Below are 10497 nucleotides of genomic sequence, written 5' to 3' on the forward strand. Positions count from 1 at the left end.
AGTTGAGAAGTCTGTATCATTTATTTTATTAAATGTTTTAAAGACTAAAGTTGCCTTTTTATGGCGAGTTGTATATATTTTATTATACAGAGTTTTCTTTGGACTTAAAGTTTGTATTTAAGTTTTATGAACTTTTATTTCAGTTTTTAAGCTTTGTATGCTTGAATCAGTTTTCCGCTTGTAGTCAGCCAGGATGAGGGTTCGCTTGGAGACCAGCAATGGTCTTCGAGTGCCGGCCACGTCCAGGGTGTAGGCTCGGGTCGTGACAACCTTCATGCATGGTGCATGGTCAACCAAGGATATGACGAGAAGAAGTTGTTGAATAAAATTTTCAATCAAGTTAGTGACTCAAATTCAAAATTGAGTGAGAATATTGATGTGGCTGATAAGCTACGTAAACAACTGTATGGAAAGAGGTATCTTATTGTCTTAGATGACGTGTGGGATACTACTACATGGGATGAGTTAACAAGACCTTTTCCAGAAGCTCTGAAAGGAAGCAGAATTATTTTGACAACTCGAGAAAAGGAAGTGGCTTTGCATGGAATGCTCTACACTGCTTCTCTTGACCTTCGATTGCTAAGATCAGAAGAAAGTTGGGAGTTATTAGAGAAAAGGGCATTTGGAAATGAGAGTTGCCCTGATGACCTAATAGATGTTGGTAAAGAAAATAGCCGAAAATTGTAAAGGGCTTCCTTTGGTGGTGGATCTGACTGCTGGAGTCATTGCTGGGAGGGAAAAGAAAAAGAGTGTGTGGCTTGAAGTTGTAAATAATTTGCATTCCTTTATTTTGAAGAATGAAGTGGAAGTGATGAAAGTTATAGAAATAAGTTATGAGCACTTACCTGATCACCTGAAGCCATGCTTGCTTCATTTTTCAAGTAAGCCGAAGGACAGTGCAACGACAATCTATGAGTTGAAAGCCGTATGTGTTGCTGAAGGGTTTGTGGAAAAGACAGAAATGAAGAATATGGAAGAAGTGGTGAAGATTTATTTGGATGATTTAATTTCCAGTAGCTTGGTAATTTGTTTCAATGAGATAGGTGATTACCCGACTTGCCAACTTCATGATCTTGTGCATGACTTTTGTTTGATAAAAGCAAGAAAGGAAAAGTTGTTTGATCGGATAAGTTCAAGTGCTCCAATCAGATTTGTTGACACGTAAAATTACCATTGATATACTGTACTTGATGTTGAACAAAAATAAGTTTCAAAACATCTATTTGGACTTCAAAAGTCACTAACAAATTTAACATAATATTTAATATTTTATATCTAATTAAATATTTTATAATATTTTGATTTAACATAGGGGCAAAATGATAATCCAACTTTGCACTTAGAGGCTTCCCACTTATAACAATATATGATTAAGTCGATAACTTAAACACACATATGTATAGGATTTTGACAAAAGTGTGGATTTGCCTTTGGCTGTCCAAACCTCCTTTGTGTCTAACTTGGTCTGAAGTCCCATCTTATGTTCTCAAGGCACGATCGTTTAACCTCAATCAAGGTACTGATTTAAAACGACATTGATACTACTCTGTCACAAACCCAACGAACTTTCATCACAAAAGCTAGGCCATGAAGTGAGCTTATAAGCACTCAAGACTTCCTCTCCTCGAACATACAACCAACTTAGGCTGAAATCACACTCTGAACGAAAATAAGTGTTTGTTCAACAGATGAGATTTCCAGCACTCAAATGAATGAAAAGTTCATATTAATCTTCAAAGAGAATTACAAAAATGAATGACCAGAAGTACATTGACAGCACCATTTCAACAGAAGAAGTTCAAGTCACTAGAGAAACTTAAACTGATACATAATGATACAAAATAGGATACACAGTTGAACATCCCCCCCTTCATCACAAAAATACAATAGTAGTCCTTACTGATATAGCACAACAGCAAGAGTTTAAACTCATTATTTGTAATTAATTGCTGTGAAGTCGCTCAACAAAGGATCAAATCGCTTCACTGCCACCATAACCAGCGCTGCAACTACACAAGGCTCAAGCAAGTAAGCGCGGGTGAAAGATCAACATAGAACTAATACCTGAAGTCTTCCTAAGAAGAAGCCAGAGAGCAATTCCCGTTGCTATATGGAGTCAATGTTGCATCTTCATCAATAATCCAAACAAAACCAGGAGTGTCGAACCTCCTTCCTGACACTGTCCTGTATATATAAAGTTTCTCAACAGGGCAACTTTATCTCGTGTCCGGATGACCCTCTCGTCTATAACTTCAACATTAAGCCCTGGCAACTTCTGGGCTAGCAGCTTACATGCTTCAAAACTTACTGAACAATTAGACATCCAAAGTAATCAGGAGTTCGAGGCTCGATAATACACAAACGAAATCGGATCATGTTAGGACAATTCCTTGCAATAGCAACTAAGGCGCCATTTGTCATTTGGCGGCAGAAGTATAAAACTGACTGAAGCTTAGGGCAGCCCATGCTCTTGCTCTGTCAAGGATACATTTGTCCTGGAGCAAATGGACCAGAAGGAAACACCCTATGCTCTTTTACAAGTGTTGGCAATCTCCTCAAGACCGCTATCTTCAATGTAATCTAGCACCTACAATCACATCCATTCCAAGTGCCTTAAAGCGTAAGCTGGATAACTAATTATGCAACAGAGCCACTGGACAAGAAGAGCTTAAAAACTAATGGAAGCGGCTAACTCGGAAAGTAAACATGAATTGTCAAAGTGTAGGATTCGTGCAACACTAAGCTTCAACATTAAGTTATTCTTCATATGGCAGACCAGCAAATTATTCAAAGAGTTTACTCGACATTAATTGTTTAGCTATGTTATCTCAGTATACACTGAAGTTTATTACGCTGTTTATTTATCCCTGGCAGTTATCAGAATCAGTAAGACAATTAAAAAGTTAGGATTATTGTTCTTCTGTTGGAAACTTCTGTGTTTACAACTAACAATCAATTTATCTATTTTATCACAAACACACTCATATATCCCTTCTCAAAAAAAAAAAAAAAAAACAGTTCATGTATCGAGCCATGACTATTGAAAACACGCAATAAGTATACAAAAGTAAAACACAAGCTAGAACCTACCCACAACCGCTGCAAATTGAAACACCTGCCAATGAGCTTGCCAAGATCAGGTATTTGAATGGTATCATAGCTTAAATTCAAAGAGGTGAGTTTGGAGTGGACTGGATAAATAGTTGGATGCTCCTCTATTTATATTCATCAAAGGTTAGTATGAACAACTGTTTTTAAGGTAATAGAAAATATGCGTGTATTTCACGCTACTTAGTATAAATATTTGTAAATGATTTAAATACAATTACAATATGTATAAATAGTTATTCATAAAATTAAGTAATCAAAAGAGAAGGAGTGTAACACCAAATTAAAACTTAACATCAAATGGACAATCTGACAATCATATCAAACAGTTTTAAGAAATTGTATCATTTTGATACGTAGATTTCACATGAGTTATTAATTGTGAAGATGTCATATAATGTTTGAAGAGAATATATAAAAATTCATCAATATCAATTACATTATTATAGCATCACAATAAATTATACAACTTCAAATGTACATTATGTTCATCCCACAAATATTCGAAATAAGATGAAATAGAGTACTAAAAACAATAAAATAGGTAATGAATTCTAAAAATTTTAAATAACAAAAATTAAAGAGAGAAACAATTCTAGTTTAAAAGAATGGAGGAACTTCCTCAATAACTAACAAAAGCATAAATAGATTTACCTTTTTTTGTTGCATATGTGATGAATAATAACGTCCATCAACAATCATCCACCAACAATTATACATTAGAATAACTAAGTGTATGCATTAACATAAAGTGACTGTGATGAGCAATATAATTACATCCACCAATAATCAACCATCAACAATTATACACCGGAATAACAAAGTGTATGCATTAATATAAAGTGATTTTGAAAACAACTTTTTGGTGTATATTGTAACGTCCGACAATTTGAAATAGCTAAGAAGAGGCTTGGAATTTGAAAAAAAATTCATTTTTTGGAAAGGATTTAAAAATCTGGAATTTGGCTAAGTGTGGAAATCAGTGAGTTTTTGGCCAACTTTGAGCAGTCGTAACTCCTAGCTCAGGATGATTTAGGAGTAGTTCCAGTCATGGTTGTGAATCTTGTGGAATGATCTTTCCAACGCCACCGAGTTTGCTCGATTTCGAGTTCGTATGAGCGAGTTATGCCTTTTAGAACTTGGGCAGTTGGCAGGGAAATCTGTCCGGGAAATTAAGGGCATTTTAGTCTTTTCCCTAGCCAAGTCTTTTGGGATTATATTGTTGTATAGGGCTGATCTTTGGATCATTTTGTCCCATTTTTAAAAGAGTAAAAGCTAGGGCTTGAGAAGAAGAAGAGAAGAAGAAGAGAAGAAAGAGAAGAAGAAAAGGAGATCAACAAGTTTCCGTCAAAGATCAACGTGGATTTTCGTCGGGGGTGATCCCTTTCAAGGTATGTGAGTTCTTAGTGTGGGTTGATCCTTTCCCCCACACACCAAGCTCATTTTATGATTTGAGGAAGATTGGAATTGTTGTTGAAGTTGTTAGTTGTTGTTGATGTTGTTAGTTGTGTTGTTGAAGTTGTTGTTGGTTGTGAGACATGATTGGGTTGTGTATTTGAGTTGTAATCTATGGTATGTTGAGGGATTGATGATCCTTAGTGTTTGGGGTTAGATCCTTTGAAGTAAGGATGGTTTAGAGTTGAAGAAAAAGGGGAGAAAAGTCGAGTTTTTGGGCAAGGGGGTTGGCGTGTCGCGCCTGCCAGCGCGCCCCAAAAGGGGTTCTGAGGTTTCCCCCTTGGGGCGCCGCGCCTCTCAGAGTGCCAGCAGGTGACCTCTGACTTTCGAGGGCTGGCGCTCCGCGCCTTGAAGAGCGCCAAGGACTCCAAGTTTCCCCCATTATTCCATGCTTCTCATGTATGTTCCTAGGTGTTATACCTATGTTTCCTAGTTGTTTCCAACACCCCAAAGTGTTTCTAAACATCCCGAACTCATCCAAATACGTGTGATCATATACCTTGAATCCATAGTTCCATTCAAGGCAAGTTAGTATCAAGTTAAAGAGAAGTTAGAGTCAAGTCAAGTCATGTTAAGAAGTAAGTTCAAGCAAGTCCTCCAAGCTTTTCAAGAGTCTTCATTGAATGTTTTAACTTCATCTTTAGACTCAAGTTTCAAGTCAAGCAAAGAGCTTAGAGTTTCAAGCTAAGTAAAGAGTCTCAAGACTCAAGTTAACTCAAGAGTGTAAGTTGAGTTCATTTCTCAAAAGCTATTAGGGAACTATGTATTCCTAAAGAAGTTTCTAAATGTTTTTTTTTACATTTGAGTAAGAAAGGAACTATGATTCCAAAAGAGCCTTAGGGCTAGTTTTCAAGAAAAAGGAACATCGTTTCCAAGTGAGCCTTTGGGCTAGATTTTGAGTAATTATCTCATTTAAAGAAAGATGTGTTTAAAACACTTATGAGTCAAAAGCATTTTGGGAGTAGTATCGAGCACCGATTTGGGGACGCAAGTTCATATTAAACTCAACTCTCCATAAGAACCATGTAGCCAACATAGGAGTTAACGGGTCATACTTTTTAGATGAACCCGTAAAGTTAAGCTAGTGGATCCACTTAGTAAAGTTAGCTTCCTATATCAAAACCAGGTATAGGATGGTCCTCAGGCAACGTGAGGTAAAACGTTGTATCATTAGCTTCCTATATCACAGCAAGGTATAGGATGGTCCTCCGGCAACGTGAGGTAAAACGTTGTATCATCACTCATATTCATAGTGGTGGTTTGTCGGTTAGAGAAGCTCCCACAGTAGAAAGAGCATGGTTCCTCGAAGGTTCTGCTTAGTATGGATGGGGGTATGAGACTTCATTCATACATTGCACAAGTAGACCTTGAGAGGAAGCATGATATTTTCATGATATTATAAATATGATTTTTACGTCTTGTTTTAAGAGTTTTACAAGCTTTATATATTGCATGTGTCTTATTGCTTTATATATTGAGTTCAGTTATTCATGAGTTGAACAGAGCCAAGGTAAGTGTTCTCTTGTACTTTTTTCAAGCTTAAGTCATGGTTTAGCTTTCTAGCTCGCATACTCGTACATTCAATGTACTGATGCCAGTTGGCCTGCATCTTATGACGATGTAGATACAGGTACCCCAGATCAGCATCCCGCACGTCGTTGATCCAGCTGAGCACTCCAGAGTCAGTGGTGAGCCTCCTTGCTTTCCGGAGGACTCAATTGTTTTGTGTACTTAGTTTTGATCTATTAGGATGTTGCCGGGTCTGTCCCAATATCCATCTCAGTATTTTAGAGGCTTCGTAGACAGTTAGTCAGTTAGTATTGAGTCTCTCATCTATATATAAATGTAAATATTCCATTTTGAGACTCGAGCTGCCTTTTGGCATGTTATGCATCAGTTGGTTGTTTTATAACCTTTCATTGCATTGAGTTGTATTGTTGAGTAAGCTTCCGCTGAGTTAAGAAAGTCAGGCCAAGGGTTCGCCTGGGGCCAACGATGGTCTCCGGGTGCCGGTCCCACCCAGGGTGTAGGCTCGGGGCGTGACATATATAATTATAAGTCAGGAATTATAAAAGTCATTTAAAAATTGATGATATACATAATATTTATGAGAATTAGATTGGTTAAAGTTGGGATATGTAAAGTTTATGACTAAAATCTAAGTATGTGTGTCATATTAAGATGTCTAGTAATTCAAAGGACATTTTGTTGTTTAATGTTTAAGGATATTACAGATTTTAAAGGATATAATTTACTGTCTCTTCATCTACCAAACTTCATTTTAGAATTCCGTGAATTAATTCTATCGAGAAATATAATGGATTAATACCATATAATTATTATTTAATATTTTATTAATTAGTTTTTTTAATAATAACACTTCATCTACCAAACTCCATTTTAGAATTTCGTAAATTAATTCTATCTAGAAATATAATGGATTAATACCATGTAATTATTATTTAATATTTTATTAATTAGTTTTTTTAATAATATTTAAATTTAGTGAAGGGTTAAAATCGTAATCCAACTTTGAAGTTAAGATCTTCCGACTTATAATAATACTAGTTTCTGGACACGTGCATTGCACGTGTATCCCAATTATATGAAATAGATATTTTTGAAATTGTAAGACAATATTAAAATATGGTTGTGATGATTAGTTAAGAATGAGAGCAATTTGACTAAATATGTATGAGACTTTTTTTTATTTCCCATTTGGTGTTCCGCTAATTCGAATTCATGTGTGACATTCCACTTTGAGGGTACTTCTTATAAGGTCTTTCCATTATTAAGAATTGAATTCAAAACATTGAATTAAGAATGAATGAATATTTATCAATCAATCAACAGATTTGATGAAAATATATTTGAATTTCGGTTTGCACCTATTATAAAAGGACAAACTTCAAATTTATTTCAAATTAATTAATTAATAAGGGTTCTTACTAACATGCTGATGACATTTCTTTCTTACTCATTAAGAGAAAGATATTTCGCCCTATAGTAAAAAACAACATTTCCAGAAAAGAGTAAACAAATACATTGAAAGTTTAAAAAGCTTACTCCAAAACATACCACAGGAAAAATAAAGAGAGATCACAACTATTTCCTCTTTTAGAAATAAAAAACTACGACTTTTATGATTAAATAAAGAATTGTAGCATAGAGTAAAAAAATCATTTTATACAATAACAAATCAAGAAATAAGAAAAATATGAATAACATATCCCAAAATTGCTTAGACTCTTAATATGCCAAGATATTATCTAGATTTGACAATCAATTCACTAAAAATAAAAGAAACAGCTATAAAAATAACAAAACTCAAACGTAAAGTAATAGGAAATGATTAGGGCGTCATGCGGAAGCTTACAATTTGCAAATCATATAGTTGATAAATCAGATAACAAAAACTTATACTAAAAATCAAAATATTATTATATCAAAACTAATATAAAGAAAAACATTGAAATTGTTGAGAGAATAAATCTCCCCATAAACAAGACTCTTAAACGACTACATTGTGGATTCTATTGTGTTATGTTAGAAGAAACAAACCTATATTTATAGAGTCCTAAAACCTTTCCTACTAGAAAAGGAGTCCTAAAAGGAGGGAATAAACCAATTATGAAAGAATAATATTTTCCTTTCAAGAAAAGTTAAAACATTTATGGTAATGTTTTATCTTTTCTGTAAGGAAAAATAAATCTTAAATTATGGTAAGAAAATCAAGGCAAAACCCTAATAAAATTGTTACTCACTTGTCTACAGGTTTATTAGTATGGACCCATCTCAATGTATAATAACACTTATAAATGTTTTAGGACCTTCTTGTCTATCATACCATTTTAAGAGAAAATGTTAGAATGAACTTGTAAAGAAGTAAAGATTGCATACAACTGAATACAATCAAAAAATTTGATACCGCTTTGCTGTTGTAGAGTTTTGGAATAAAATTAGCATGATCTTCATTACTATCCAATTAGTAAATTTAAGATCGCTAGCTAGTAATGGATGAAAGTCAAAACAATAATCATTTATATATACATGAATGAATGAATATTTGAGCATGTAAAAAAGAATTTTCATCCAACAATATATATTTTATTGATTTATCAAAAACTCTAACTTAAAAGAGATTATGGTAAGAATTTTAAAAAAAAATTGAAATAAAGAATGAAAATTAAAGAAAATATCTTCGTAACATCTAGTCAATCCACATAGAAAGCGGTAAGATATACCTGCCATCATATGATACAAAATGAGAAGATCCAAACAAAACAATATATTAATTAAAAAAAAAGGAACCAACAAATAAAAAAGGGAAAATGCATAAGTACCCCAACCTATGCCCGAAATCCCAGAGATACATTTATACTATACTAAGGTCCTATTACCCTCCAAACTTATTTTATAAATAATTTTTTACCCCTTTTCGGCCTACGTGGCACTATCAACCAGATAGCTTGAAAAAAATTGTCAACACGCACTGTGCCCAGAAGATAGTGTCACGTAGGCCGAAAAGGGGTAGAAAATTATTTATAAAATAAGTTTGGGGGGGTAATAGGACCTTAGTATATAGTATAAGTGTGTCTCTGAGATTTCAGGCATAGGTTGGCGGGGTACTAATGCATTTTCCCAATAAAAAATTAAGTGAGTAAAACAAGTTGATGAAACACAAAAAAATAAGAGGACTAACATTTTCTTGTTCAATTTATAAAAGGATAAACCAAAAATGAATGGAATGCTAATAGAAGAATGTAACAACAGAAGCTAAAAGGACCCACGAGTAAACCTCATTAAGTAGTGGAAGATGATAAATTCTAGCCTTTAACAATGTATTTGGTCAACATAGCTGTCATTTTATTATTTAATTAAGAAACTTGAAGGGCATTTTCGTAATTCAACTTTAGACTTAAGATCTTCCCACTTTTAATTAATATAATATGATGATATGATAGATCTTGAAACAAAAAATATTCTAAAGTTACTTTCACAATTATCTCCTATAAATTCAAAGTGTTTAAATAGAGAAATGTGGAGAGAATAAAAAAATAACTACAATCTACAGGTATATAAAATCTTTCATTTCATTTCTTGTAATTTTCTCTTACTTTTTTCACTTTTAAAAGCGAGGCATGTGATGTATCATAGAAATATATTGCGAATGGAGTTCGACCAATTCTATAAACTTATATAATCAAATTATATTGTTTTTTTTCTATGTTGTAGTAATAGTTATACATAAAGTTAAAAAGAACAAATTTTAAGAGACTCACAATTTTTTTCAATCCATAATTACTTTTGTTAATACAAAATTGTTTAAATTAACATACTATCAAATATGTTGCTAGTGTAATTGAAAAATATAAGTATTGGTTATTGTAAGAATATTGTTGACCCTTTTGTTTGTAAATGTATAAAATGATATGGAAAAATTGAGCAACTTCTTATAATGTATTCCCATTATTCATATAAAATAACGGTAGTTTCAAAGAATAATTTGTTTTAACTTCTTAATTTTCTCTTTGAATGATGCATATGACGGGATAAAATCATAAGTACATGTTTTGTCTATATATCAATCTCTTGTTTGTAAATATTATAAGAAGGAAAAAGAATTCACTTGGAATTATCATAAGTAGGAACAATTAAAAAATCACTGTTATGAAGATAACTACTTTAATTAGAAACGATTGAGGCAATCAAAATGTTTTGGGAGATTCAAAATGATTCGCTTATCCTCAAAATAGTTAATAATAAATATAAATTGGGATTAGTTTTATTATATTTATATCCTAAAGATAAAAAGAAATGAAGAATACACAAGTATAATAACCAATTACAAAGTTATATTTGAAAATTCAAAAAGATGGAGATATGAAAAATAAAAATTCACTTACAATTTTGTATTTGATGAACCTCCATCTT

The 10497-nt window shown here is 33.2% G+C and overlaps 1 pseudogene; it reads right to left on the reverse strand.

The window, feature by feature from the left end:
- Positions 1-2075: 2075 nt before the first annotated feature.
- LOC125873992 (protein TRANSPORT INHIBITOR RESPONSE 1-like) overlaps positions 2076-10497 on the reverse strand; it is a 60508-nt pseudogene continuing 52086 nt past the window's right edge.

The sequence above is a fragment of the Solanum stenotomum genome, chromosome 8 (genome assembly GCF_019186545.1).
Source record: "Solanum stenotomum isolate F172 chromosome 8, ASM1918654v1, whole genome shotgun sequence".
In the NCBI taxonomy this organism is placed as follows: Eukaryota; Viridiplantae; Streptophyta; class Magnoliopsida; order Solanales; family Solanaceae; genus Solanum; species Solanum stenotomum.